We start from the raw sequence: 11,065 nt of genomic DNA on the forward strand, positions 1-11,065 counted from the left end.
ATGGATGTGGAGAGACGTGAACAGTGAACTTCACTGCCTGCCCCTTGGGTTTTTTTTTTTTTTTTTTTTTTTTTTTTAAGGCTACAGCAGTCCATTCTGTGCATAAGAAATTTGGGGAAGCTAATGTGAATAAGACAAAGTCTTTGGCACTTTGGGGAGCTCACAGCTGAGAGACCAAATGTGTAACCGTGAAAAGAACACAATGGGATATGTGGGCCATACGTGTATGGTCAGGTGCTGGATTCTTGCCCACAGCACCGTGCGGGGAATGCACTCTACTCTGCCTTGGGGAGGTGGTGGGGGACACACTGGACTCTGATCAGTCTCCTAGCTGGTACCCTAAGCAGTGTAACAGACTGTTCCTGCTGTGGCTTCCTTCCGCCAAGTCTTCAGCCTTGATCCCAGAAATTGTCTTTTTAGAGGAATATTTTCTTAGCGGAAACAAAATCTGATGTTGTTCCTAACAGAACACCATTTTTGTCTTGTTTACGAAGTCATTTTGCCATGGTGCAGATGGCCTGATAACATGGACCACATTTCAATTACAAAAATAAAAACAAATCAGCAGAGCTAATAGTGTGCTGTTTGCAAAGCTTTTAAATGTAACTTGGAATAGCACACAGATTCATTTTATATTCTTGGAGTAAATTGGCACTCATTTCATAATCACTTTTATTTGCAGACCTTAAGTTTTGGAAACATCTGGATAAATCTCTAAATAAATTAAATGTTCAGTTTGTGATCATTGCTAAATAGCGTTTATTAAGCCTTTACCTATGTGAGACAACGCTGGGGCTGTAAATACCACACTAAGTGAAAAGGAGAGAGAACCTGGAGACTCGATTCATGAAAGAGGTATATTATTACATTGAAATATATGAAAAGTTATTTATATTTGAAGTATTTCATGTGATTTTTCTGAGCCTTAGAAATTATTACCTAAACTGTTTTTTCCCCCCCAATCTTAAAAATTAGGGGAGTAGATCCGATAACCTCCAAGTTACTTTCCATTTCCAACAATTCTTTGATTCCTGCTTTTACCAGGAAATGTCCCTCCAGTACAAACCCTGCTTTCAAAGCCATTTAGTTGAAAACTTGATGTCTTTATCTTAGTGTGTTCACTCAGTAATGTTTTCATTAAGTAATATATAATCCTTGTAGAAAAAATGTACAAACCAAAAAGAAGAAAATAAAAACCGTAATTTCTTTGCCGGATATAATGGTGGTTAGCGTTTTCGGTTACTTTTCTTTGAATCCTGCAACAAGAAGTTGAGAATATCAACCTTAAGGCGGTTGTGGAGAGTAAATGAAATACTGCATGTGTGGTATGTGGCATATATGTTAAGCATTTAGCAGTACTTACTGATGATAGGTGTGTTTTCTAGAGATTTTTAAAGTGTTGGTCTTATGTCTGATATTTCTTACTCTAATACTGTCCTGAAAATGTTCCAACTGCTTTTATTCTGAGACTTATGAGAGACCCTTAATAACTGTGACTTGCAGGAGGTAGTGTAAGGCACTCTTTGAGAAAAACGCATTTATCTTCTAGTGTTTTCTGGTATTCTGTTTCAAGGAGAATTTTAGTGTTGGTATGTATAAAAGTGATGTCTGACAGAACACTTAGCTGTAGAGAACACCAAGGTGTATAGATTTTTCTCTGAAATTCATGAAATTGGTCATGGCATGCCAAAGATTAGTTCTCACATTAATTGATATAAAGACATGGTTGAAAACATACCGGTAAAGTTAGCAAGAAGAGGAGAGTCGTAGAGACACGGTGAAAGCCTCTGTTAAGTGGGGAAAAGAGGAGAAACAAAGGAGAGGGTTTTGTGAAGCTGCTACAGCTAGATTTGCCTCTTGAGATAGGATGTAGGGCAGTCGAGAAGGATTAGATGGGATAGTCTAGGGAGAGGAGAGCTCAGGTGGGAAAATAGAACAGCGCTGTGCTTCAGGGGAGATTGTTGACCGGGCCCTGAGATGCGGCCTAGAGATGAGGAGTTCCTTGATGGTCACTGGTAAGAGAAACTGTAGGAAGGATTGATGGGGCAGGGAACCAAATCTGGGAGGGCTTAGGAGAAGTGGATGTAGTGAGGAAGGAACTGACATGCTTGTCAGTTTTGTTGGTAGTGCTGGAAAAGAAAAATAGTAGCCTGACAGGAAGCAGAATTGAGGGAGGTGAGGGCGGGTATGGTTGAAGGGTTTGTGGAAAAGAGGTGCTTGGACTAGACTGATGGTTAGTGTTCAGTCTTAAAAATAAGGAAGCACACAGTTTTGCTCTGTGGGAGATTGAGTAAAGCTAGAAGAATCCTGATTTTCTTGGTAGAAGAGGAAAATGGAGTCAATACTGCCTAGTTTTGCTATTTTCAGGGAGGTGAGGGGCAAAGTCATGTGTCAAGAGTAGGGCAGAGAGGGATAGAGTTTCAAAAAGAGCTAAGGGGTTTTGAACAGGTATTAAAGGGATGGAAAATGAGAAAAACCTGAAAGCTATCTTGAGGGCCATTTGAGGTTGGGAAATACAAATACTGTTGAATAATGGCTTCTTAAATTGTTTGGTGAAAGAACCCTTTTTATAAAAATGTAGTCTTCCGTGGCACCCCCGTCAAACGGCAGAAGCACTAGTGTGTCCTAGAGGCGGTGGTTAACCCTCGTATGGGCATCTCTGAGGCTCAGCTCCTGAAGCCTAGAGCTCCAAGGGACACTGTCCGGAGAGGAGACAAGTAGAATACACTGAAAAGGGAATGATCTAGATAAATTAGAACCTTGATAATCCCCTTCCTTTTGACTATGAATAGGCCAGAACACAATCCCGACTGGGCAAATAGCCCCAATTCACATGACCTTGAGGTCCAGGTTAGGCTGAGGAGCAGATACCAGAAGATCAAGTCAGCAGCTGGAACACATGCCTAGCAAATCACCAAAGGAAGAAGCAACATGTGGATCCGAACAGTTTGCAGTAAGGAAATGGTTCCACAAGTCTGGGGAACAACAGGTGTTATAGCATAGGAGGTTAATAATGCCTGGTTGATTTTCTTCATTCTATTTTCATACATCTGTTGGGCCATTGGGATGGATAACAGAGTGTGGAGTGATAGTGTGGTAAGAGCTCAGCAGGGAGTCTACTTGGGATTCTCTTCCTCTCCCTCTGCGCCAACCCCACCATCCCCGTGTGCTCTCTTTATCTAAAAATAAATACAAAGTCTTAAGGAAAAAAAGGTAGAATTATGTAGGAATAAAGCTATTAGGAATCTGGGTTTTAAAATGAGAACAAATATGTAAAATTATAAGTACTTTCTAGAATTAAGTATTAGCCATTGTATTCATAGCTTTTGAACCTGGTACCTGGAAGTAAAGCTTCTCTCACTTCTGGTATAAAAATATAGAACATTTTAAAGGATAAAAACTGTGAAATTGTGTGTTAAGAAAACGACACATTTGTCAAATGGAAACTCTAAGTGTATTATTACCATAGTCCTTAGGAGTAATTTAAATAATACTGTCAATTATACATAAATCTCAAAAGCTTTAGCTATTGTGCATTAAGAAATAATTAGATTTCATTTTCCTTAAACCATGTAGTATTTTCTTCGTATAAACATGTGGAGATTTAGGAACACTGACATGGGCGGTGAGAATGGGAAATAATTTATATAGTACAGATTTTTTTTTTTTTCTGCTACGTGCATAAAACCCACAGTGTATCAAATGGAACAATTCATTTGGGAGAGTATATCACCATGTTAGTCAAACCCGTGCTGGCTCAGTGATAGAAGCCCAGTTTGAACTAACTTGAGCAAAACAGGCCATTTATTGACTTCTACCTGGAAGAGAAGGGATGAGCAGAATGAGGGTCCGATGCCAGGACTTTGTCTCTTTTTCCCTCCGCCTCTGGATGTTAGTGTCTTCTGCCCCAACTACACAGCTTTCTCCAAGAAATCGGAACCTTGCAGCTGTAAGAGAAAACAAAGGCATAATTAATTGTTAAAGCTAAAACCACTTGTTTAACAAACATCGCAGGCAAAAGACAAATAATCTGGTAAAAAAAAAAAAAAGTTCTAATGGTTTTGACAAGAGATTAATACCTCTATCCTAGAATGAGCTTTTATGAATTGTCTAGAAAAAAGGAAAAAAAATCAATAGAAAAATGGACTAAGGGTCTGAAAAGAAGAAGAAATCTAAATACAAATATCTGTAGTTGTGGATATTCAAACTAAAATGACTTTATACCCATTGCATATTTTTAAAACTTTTTTAAAATTGAGAGAGTGAAAGAGCACGTGCTGGACGTGGGCTAAATCCCAGGACCTTGGGATCATGACCTGAGCCAAAGGAGCCACCCAGGCATCCCCCCTCCCCATTGCATATTTTAGTATTCTAGTGGGAATGTGGGGAAAAAGTACCTTCATACATGGGTGGTGGAACTGTACTATGATACAGTATTTTTGGAAAGCTATCTGAAAGGTCTATGAGAAGAAATACACGTGCTTTTTAGCTCAGGGGTTCCACTTCTGGGATTCTGTGAAATAGAAATAAAAGCACCAATAGAGAGGACATGCACAAAGATGTGTTTTCTTCAGTAGTAGTTACTATGTTAAAAACCTGGAAATGGGTAAATTACCCATACCATTGAGTATTCTGCCAATATTAAAGAGAATGGATTAGAATACTAGATAATTTGAGGAAGTTCCATGTGGTATAAACCAGAAAAGATGCAGAGAATTATATAAAATGATGCCATTAAAAAACAAACTCTCTAACGGTATAATTGTTATGTGTGTAAATAGAGGATTATGTGTGCCTGGGTTAAAATAGGAAAAGGTACATAGGCTTTTTGCATGAATTGCCTTACAATGGGAAGGGGGGTATAGTAGCTGGGTCAAAGAAAAAAATTCACTTTTACAGATCTATGAAAAACTATACTTATGTAGATAAACTATATATGTCACATTTAAATTATTTGAAAAACGTACATAGAAATAAAGAGTTTAAAAAATTAAGGAAACCATATTGAAAGGGCAATAAAGTTTTGGGTACACTTAAACTATTAAGGGATTATAGAATGCCATATTTTAATTCTCACACTAAAGTAATTGAGAAACATGGAAAACCCTAAACTTTGGGCATATATTGAAGATGGCAAAGATTACTGGGAAGGAAATAAACTTGAGGTAATTCCTTAATCACTTTGGTATTTCCTTCTCCTAACAAGAGATCTGCTATCCATACATCTGGCATGTAATAAATCTTGGTTGAATAGAGAGATGTAAAATGCTTATTAAACAGTGTATGTGTTTATAAAATCAGGCCGTATATGTTGCATTTAATAAATACCGGTTGAGTAAATGTATTGGAAGATGTAAATTGAAAGAGAAATGGAGGGGCACCTGGGTGGCTCAGTCGGTTAAGCGTCTGCCTTCAGCTCAGGGTCCTGGGATCGAGCCTGGCATCGGGCTCCCTGCTTGGTGGGAAGCCTGCTTCTCCCTCTCCCACTCCCCCGCTTGTGTTCCCTCTCTCCCTGTCTCTCTCTGTCAAATAATAATAAATAAATCTTTAAAAAAAAATGGAGCTTCAGGAAGAAAAAGTTTTTAAATGTCATCTAGAATACCATAACATACATGTAATAAACATATAATCCTTGAGGAAGGAGCTTAAATTCATTGCCATTTGATACATTTAGGTTAACTTGGTACTTCATATGGAGATGGGGGTAAAATGGGATTGGTGGTTGAGCAACTGAAAATGAGTATAAGCCGTTGCCAACTGAAGATGAAAGATTTGTCTTAGATTTTTCAGTGATTTGTAGTACATATGGCATTGTGCCATTCTAATTTACACAAAAACTGTAACACACCTGAACACAGGGGTTGTATAATTGTCATCATGCCTCCATCCCAACCTGGAAGATAGTGTATGTACACGATGTTATTGAAGGGTTGGTTTCTGGCTACAGCATGTGTCATACCTAGATGAATCTAGCACGACGTACTTTGCATTGGTGTTCTAGAGCTGGTTTGTTCACGGTTACTGCTTGAAGGTGGCCATCAGGGAGTATTTACATGGATTGGCAAACGTTACCAAAAAGCTGTTTTTCCTGAGAAGCGGCTGTGAAACACTTTCCAGCAATACCATGTTATTTAATTATGAATCAAGACCTGTGTCATGGTGACTAAAAATTGGAAAACAAATTCTATATTTCAGAGTTTGTGATTTATTTTTATCGGGAATTAGTAAGTAGGACATTCACAAAATAGGGTATTTGCTTTTTAAAAGTGTTCAATGTTATTTTGATATTTAGTAAGTAGTAGGGAATATGTAAATTTCTGCAGACCATCATCAGAGTTATCATTCTGAAATACATCATTTGAAACCGTGCCTCCAGGATCATGTATTTCCTCGGTTTTTGGAAAGATACACAGGCCCCCCCCTCCCCCCCCCCCCCGCCGCCTTATACTTGAATTTGTGCAGTTCTTTATGGAGCATCTTTTTTTGTTGCTTAAAGCTGTGATGAATGGACATTTCCCTCTTGAGTTAGCAGTGATTTTGGTAGTTAATGACAGCCTATTTATAAACTATTCTGGGAATTTAAGATCAAATCCAAAGATGAAAAACATGTTGACAGCTTGACACAGGGCAGGTCTCTGAGATCTTTACATTGTAGTCGTTCCGGTATCAGATTAGTAGAAATAGTAGATGAGTGGAATTGTTTAATCTCATTCATATTTTTTTTTTTCTGTAAACAAGTATTTTGTGCCAGGTCCTGTTCAAGGCAGTAGGGATATTGTGATAAACAGAGCTGAAAGCAAGTACCCTTGCTCTAATGTAGCCTACTTTTTAGTGGAGGAAACAGATGGATAATAAAAAATGTAATGTAAGACCAGGTCTGGGAACACAAAGAATTTGTATTTTTTACTGTTAAGACTTTTGTTCAGATTCTTCCACAGCACTACAGAGCTTGAGATTTGACCCTTTGATCTTTTCTACTAGGACAGGTATTCTTATTTATCCATGTGATTCAGAGGGGGCAGTGCTTGGTGGATATAGGAATGTAAAGGTTTAGAAAGTGTTTGAAGAAAAATATATTGAATAACTGGTCTGAGTAGTGATGATACTGAAACTACCCTGAAGGGAAAGAATTACCCCCCAAATTGGTAAAAATCCCGAGAGTCCATTTCCAAAGCTTAATAGGGATTTTTGCTGGTTTTGTTCATTATTTGTAATGTGTGAATCACTGCAGGCATTTAAGAGATGCTCAGCAAATATTGTTGAAGGAATGGGTGTAACTATGTTGCTTTAACCAACTGCCCTAACATGGTTTTGATCAAGGTGGGATTTAAAAAAATTTTTTTACACTGGTCTTTGAGCTCTTATTTTCTGCAGTGCATACAAAGATGAGCCCCAAATTTGTCTTATTCCCAAGGAGGTTTTAAATCTGCTAGGAGTCATAAAATATAGAAATAGGCTGCTAAAAGAATCTAGAAGTAACTAACGCACAATAGGAGATATAAACGTGAAAGTGGGAATTGGGAGGTTAAAATCTTCTCTTGCTGAGGGTAGGGAAAAAGTTTCCATGGGGAGCGGCATTCAGTGGGATTGGGTGGGTAGGATTGGAACCGTTCGGAGGTAGGGATGTGGAAGGCTGTAGGAATCCTATCAGCGAAGATGTATTTTATGTGTGGGAAACCATGATGTGCATCTGTACATGGAAGTTGTTTATTTTGTCCAGAGTGAAGTTCCTTTGAAAGAGAACAGTTGGATGTGAGGCTGAAAAAGCAGGTTGGAAATACTTTTGTTTCCTCCCCTCCTGGAGCACTGAATACTTTAGCGAAGAGTGGGATGGTTAGAGAGGCTCCTTTGTGGCTGTGAACAGGAGAAGCCATTCTCCCTCTTTTGTCCTTTAAGCGCCTTGGAGCTACGACACGTTAGGTTTCCTTGTGTGAGGCGAACACACTTTTGTGCCCAACTCTAGTAACACTATCCAGCTGTTTCTTGTTTTTTTTTTTGTGGCTGTTTTTTTGTTCTGTTTGTTTTTTAAAGGTTACAATAAAACTGAGAAGATGAAATCTTTCTTACAGGTTCACCTGAACCCGCCTTGTGTGTCTAACCTCAGAGGCTTGTGTCTCTGTCTTCCACACTGTTGCCCTAGTATCTTTCCGACACACAGCTTTTTTGTACTTGATTTCCAATTATGCAATGGCTTCCTGTTAGCTGTGGGCTAAAGTTGACTGCCCTCGGGATGCGGTAGGCACCTTCCACATTCTGGTGCCTGCGTATTTCGTGCCTTCATTGTCTTCACTCCCTGCACCATCTGTAATATAGCCATTTGATTCCTAAAATGCCCCCTCTCTTTCACCTTATTTTGCCCATGTTGTCTCTGTAATTCTACTTTCCACTCCCTGTCTTTTAACACCCGGTTCTTGAATTACCTTTGCTGGGAGGCCTTCTCTGATTTCCTGGGTGACAGTTGGGACAATCCCCCCTTATGTTCACCAAGGGTGGATTCCTATCCAGGCTCCCCAACCTTGTAACTGTTCAGGTGCTCTTTCTCACCTGATGATGACTACCTCGGGGACAGAATTTTTGCTTACTCATTTCTGAGTCCCATAATGGTTAGTACACACTAGATCCTTCTAGCCACGTTTATTGAATGACTTGTTAGATGGATAGGTAGGTTTTACGAAACACCTTAGAAATTATGAACTCACAAAATTGTTACCATGGGACTATCAAAGTTTTTAAACTTAGCATTTTTGAATGTTCTTGGCAGGAGCATAGTAGTTGAGTAAATTTAGGGCCATTAGCTTTTTTGTCCTTTCATTTTATTTAGTAAGTGTTTATGTAGTATCTGCTTAGAACATAATGCCAGGGATTCTGGGAAATAGAAATATGAGACAGTTTTAGGTTTTCTGTATATGTACTTTGTTACAAGGAAGAACACAAATGAACAATTAACTCCTTTTTGTTGGACTTCAGTTGCTTCTCATTTTAATCAATTTGTTGGTTCTTGTAGCTTCCTCTGTAAACAACCCTGCAGACTGTGGGTCCCTCCTTTGCTTTGCTTAGCTCTATAAACTTGCACAGCTTTAAAAATTGCCAAGAGGAATATATGCTTTTTGTGACAAAAATCACGTAATACAGGTATATTCCAAGTGTATTTCAATTTCACAGCTTCCTCCACTCCATAAGAACTGGGAACGTTTGACACTGAGGGAACCAGAAGCCAAAGTGCCACAGCTGATCATAGGGGGATGTGATTCTGATCCCAAGATCTTGTTTTTTTCCTATTTTTTTGTCCCATATTTAGCTGTTAATGTGAATTTTATATATAAAAATATTTGAGAGCAAGAGAAAGTGTGGGAGAGCCCACGAGTGGGGGTGGGGCAGAGGGAGAAGCAGGCTGAGCAAGGAGCCTGATGTGGGACTCCATCTCAGGACCCTGGGATCATGACCTGAGCCGAAGGCAGATACTCAACGACTGAGCCACCCAGGTGCCCCTAATGTTAATTCTATTAAGAACAATCTAAAAAATGTTACATTTTGTGCTGTTGTATATAGATATTTTTTTAGGTTAGATTGGTAGGATAGTATGTGTATATGAAGAAGTTGGTTTTCATCTCTAAATCAAGAAAAACAGGCTTATACTGTAAATGTAACAATGACACTTGAAAGTACTCAGAATTGTGGAGGCAAAAAATGGCAATTACCTGAAGGGACCAAAAAACAAATGGCCTGATTTTAAAGACTGGAACAGCTGGTGTTTTCTTACCTCCCTCCCCCGTCTCCCCTTCTTTTTCCGTAAAGACGCAATGAAGTTTTGTTGTTTTTCTTTTTACATAAACATAATCAACACAATAAAGAAGATAATGAACCAATGACTAAGAGCATCAGCACATTTTTTTTCCCTCTGTTCAGATGTGCCAAATAGATCTTTATCCTTCACTGAACCATCAAATAGAGGCTGGCAAATTAGAACATCCATGTTTATTTAATCAGCTCCCCCCCAACTTTTTTGCCCTTTTTTTTTTTTTAGGTTTTAAAGTGCAATTTGTTCAGATGGAACTAAACATTCTTTAGTTCTAAAAGGTATACCAAAGATGCTAAATATAAACAAGTGGGGCCTCATTTGAGGCTGTAACTTGTTTCATTTAATTTTATTTTTCAGCAAGAAAATGACATTTAGTGTAAAACCTTTTAAATGGCATGCTTTGAAACCCAACGATTTGAAAGGAGTTCAATTTGAATGTAACTGTGTAACCTTAGAAATAGAATAAAGCATAAAAATCAGTCCATTTGAATATGGTTTTTAGATAATGTATATACATTTTATAATGTATATACGTTTTAAATGTATATAACAAAGTTGACAAATCTTTAGTATACTGCTGGATAAACCAACACAGAATAAACACACGGGTGTAACCAGGACCCAGCTGGAGCAATAGGACATTACTGGCCAGTATGTAGCTCCTGGTCCTTCTTTTCCTTCTCTTCAAGACAACTGTCGACTTCTAAGATGACAAATTTTCTGTTTTATAAATGTTTTGTAAAACTTTGTGTGGAAAAATCCACATAATACAAAATTTACCATCTTAACCATTTTATTTTTTTTAAAGATTTTATTTGAGAGAGAATGAGAGAGCACGAGAGGGAAGAGGGTCAGAGGGAGAAGCAGACTCCCCCCTGAGCAGGGAGCCCGATGTGGGACTCGATCCCAGGACTCCAGGATCATGACCTGAGCCGAAGGCAGTCGCTTAACCAACTGAGCCACCCAGGTGCCCCATCTTAACCATTTTAAAGTGTACAGTGTATTGACATTCACAGTGTTGTGTGTCACCATGGTCTGGTTCCAGCACCTTTCCATCAGCCCCAAAGGAAACCCCTTGCCCTTGAAGCAGTCCCTTCATAGCCCACCCTCTAGACTGTAGAAACCAATAGAAACCCCTTCAAGCGGGTTCCTTTGTCCTATGGCGTATCCCCACCGTTCTTTGAGCACTTCTCACCATCTTGTGAAACTGTTCCAAGATCCTCTTGTAGTATCCAAGCCCCAGCCCTGGAATCAGTCCTTTATCCA

General features: G+C 38.9%; 1 protein-coding gene and 1 long non-coding RNA gene across 6 annotated transcripts in view; one reads left to right on the plus strand and one right to left on the minus strand.

The window, feature by feature from the left end:
• The window catches only part of DIAPH3 (diaphanous related formin 3), a 488,952-nt gene that overhangs the window by 85,935 nt on the left and 391,952 nt on the right, over positions 1–11,065 (plus strand). The window lies entirely within an intron of this gene.
• Positions 1–11,065, minus strand: part of LOC112826838 (uncharacterized) — a 67,907-nt gene that overhangs the window by 17,921 nt on the left and 38,921 nt on the right. For both annotated transcript variants that reach the window (XR_003209060.2, XR_012378773.1), the window contains one exon: positions 3,819–3,947. This is a non-coding gene — a long non-coding RNA (uncharacterized lncRNA). The remainder of the gene's footprint in view (positions 1–3,818; positions 3,948–11,065) is intronic.

The sequence above is a fragment of the Callorhinus ursinus genome, unplaced genomic scaffold (genome assembly GCF_003265705.2).
Source record: "Callorhinus ursinus isolate GAN/ISIS: 27379988/994484 unplaced genomic scaffold, GSC_fseal_2.0 scaffold7, whole genome shotgun sequence".
Taxonomy (NCBI): domain Eukaryota; kingdom Metazoa; phylum Chordata; class Mammalia; order Carnivora; family Otariidae; genus Callorhinus; species Callorhinus ursinus.